The sequence below is a fragment of the Triticum urartu genome, chromosome 7 (genome assembly GCF_003073215.2).
Source record: "Triticum urartu cultivar G1812 chromosome 7, Tu2.1, whole genome shotgun sequence".
In the NCBI taxonomy this organism is placed as follows: domain Eukaryota; kingdom Viridiplantae; phylum Streptophyta; class Magnoliopsida; order Poales; family Poaceae; genus Triticum; species Triticum urartu.
This window is the reverse complement of record NC_053028.1, coordinates 86,339,487-86,342,463: the sequence shown is the minus strand read 5'-3', so window position 1 is coordinate 86,342,463 and position 2,977 is coordinate 86,339,487.

The window sequence follows — 2,977 nt, the reverse complement described above, 5'->3', positions numbered from 1 at the left end:
CACACTTGGAATACTTAGCATACAGTTGATGCTCTCGAAGCTTTTCCAGCACAAGACGAAGATCTTCAGCATGTTCTTCTTTGTTCTTGGAAAATACAAGGATATCATCCAAATAAACCACGACGAACTTGTCGAGGTAATCCATGAATATGTAGTTCATCAGCCGAGAGAAGGTGGCGGGAGCATTCGTTAAGACGAATGACATGATGGTGTACTCGTATGATCCATACCGAGTCACGAAGGCGGTTTTTGGGATGTTATCTTCACGAACACGGATCTGGTGGTAACCCAACGTCAAGTCGAGTTTGGAGAACACTGAGGAACCAGCCAGTTGATCATAAAGATCACTGATCTGAGGAAGAGGATATTTATTCTGAATGGTAGCTTGGTTTATAGGACGATAGTCTTGGACTAATCGGTTCGTCCCATCCTTCTTCTTAACAAAGAGAGAAGGTGCTCCCCAAGGAGAGCAACTAGGGCGAATGAAACCTTTGACAAGAGATTTGTCGATTTCCTCCTTAAAGCTTAATGAGTTAATGTGGCGGCATCTTGTAGGGTCGTTTGGCTATAGGGGTGGTGCTGGGTTTCAAGTCAATGATGAATTCGACAGCTCTAGCAGGGGGAATCCTGGAAGTTCTTCCAGAAAGACGCCTTGGAATTCACGAACGGCGAGAATGTTTTCAATGCCCTCGAGTGGTGCAGCGTTCAACACATTCAAGGCATAAAGTCATGCCTCGGCATTTTGAACTAGATGAGCCTGGTAAGTAACTATTTCATCGGAAAGATGTAGCAGATGGAAGGTCTTAGTGGCGCAAACTATAGAAGCAGTATGCGCTTTCAACCAATCCATCCCCAGAATGAGGTCGATTTTAGACGACTTCAGAATAATGGGAGAGGCATAGAATTCCAACCCTTTAATTTTCACGGGGACGTCGATGCCAACCAATGAGGTTTGACATTGTCCCACGGGGGTTTTTACCAATACCGAAGTGTTCATCTCCTCACATTTAACGTCATGCTTATATGCAAAATCTTCTAACATGAATGAATGTGATGCTCCTGAATCGAATAAAACAGATGCAGGTACTGAATTTATGAGGAGTGTACCCATCACAGTAGCAGGATGGTCTTGAGCTTCATTAAGATCAACGTGGTTGGCATGAACACGACCATAAGACCTGACATTGTTGTTGCGAGGCTGGTTGTTTCCACGGCCAGCTGCGGGAAGGGCCAGCTGATTCTGATTCTGATTGCAATCTCTGGCACGGTGACCTGGCTGACCACACTTGTAGCAGAGACCATTATTGGGAGTGGGAACATGAGCTTGGGGTGGTGGAGCTAGAAGTCTTGGCTGCCTAGTTGGTGAGGGAGGCAGATGTGGTGCAGCATAGGACTGCCTTGGAGCAGGTGCAGTTGGCTGATACATGCTGTTAGGAATCCATATCCTACGCTTCTGCGAAGACGGGCCCGAAGATGAGCCCGAGTCACGTTGCGCCTGTGAGAGCTCTGGTGTTCCTGCAGACCGGTTTCGACATTGATGGCCTTGTTCACCAAGGTGGCGAAATCGGCAAAGTCGTGCACTAGAAGTGCGAGCTTGATATCAGCTTGAAGGCCATCATGGAACTTCTCCTGTCTGCGTGCATCAGTTGCAATGTCTTCTTCAGCATAGCGGGACAAGTCCAGAAACCCCCGTTGATAAGCTTCCATAGTTTTGTTGCCTTGGGTGAGGCTGCGGAACTCGCACTTCTTACGGTCCATTACTCCCTGAGGAATGAAGCGAGCACGGAAAGCAGCTTGGAAGTCTGGCCAGGTGATGATTGTTCCAACTGGCAGAGTACGCCTGTGGCTGTCCCACCATTTCGCAGCGGGTCCTTTCAGGAAGAAAGAAGCAAAGGTGACATAGCTGGCAGGGGCTACATCCGCCGACTCCATCTCATAGGTGATGTCACAGAGCCAGTCATCAGCATCCAGAGGCTGAGTTGAGCTGCTGTACACAGTTGGATTGAGACGCATGAAATTCTACAGAGTCACTTGGGTTGGCTGCTGGTTCATATTGGGGCGAGGAAACTGAGCCATAATATTCTCCATAAACTGGCGATTCAGCTCAAACGACTGTTGCATCATCCCAGCCATGTACTCAGGCGGGGGTGGGGGAGGGTTACCACGACCATGACCACCTGGTCTAACCATCCTGCTAATATATAACAGGGGTAGTTCACCATTGAGAATTTGCAAGGACAAGAATCATTCATGATGAAACATGCATAATGAAAGGAACACGATAGACACTACTTAGTAGTTGGCATAGCTTACAAAAGAGATCGTGCATAGAGTTTGGTACACAGAGTTCAGTACACAGACTAAGAACATCATAGGCAGCACGCAGGCTCGCGGCGAATGCACCTAACACTAACAAGCAAGCCTACATCAGTCCCAGGAGGAACTGTGGAGGTAGGTGTAGCCTGACAACTGGTAGTGACGCGAAGGGAAGACCTCCACGCGAGTAGCCTAGGGTCCGCGGATACTCTGGTGCGGAACCCACGCGCAGGAGGCAGGCGAGGACCAAGTGCGGGAGAGTAGCCTCCCACATCTGGCCAGCCGACACCCTGGGGCATCACGGTCCTGGCAGGGTAGATCGCAGAACGCGACAGATCACCAGATCGGACAGAGGGGTGCAACAGCGTCAGAGCATGGTACAGGTGCTGACGGGTGGTGTACAACTTGTGTCGAAGAGCTCGGTTAGCTCTATCCAGCCCATCAGCATGCAAAACCAGGTTCTAATGGTAGAAGGGCTCTCGGGTGACAGTGGAGTAGGCAGTAATGTAGTATCCCTCCGCACCAACATCGGATGCGATAGCAATGTGCCTGAAGGGGGAGGTGTCCAACTCCTGATACTCTCCACGAAGACGTGTCAGAGCAGCATAAGCAGCATCGTGGACCGCCATATCGATAGTCACTCCAACACCATGAGCAGCGT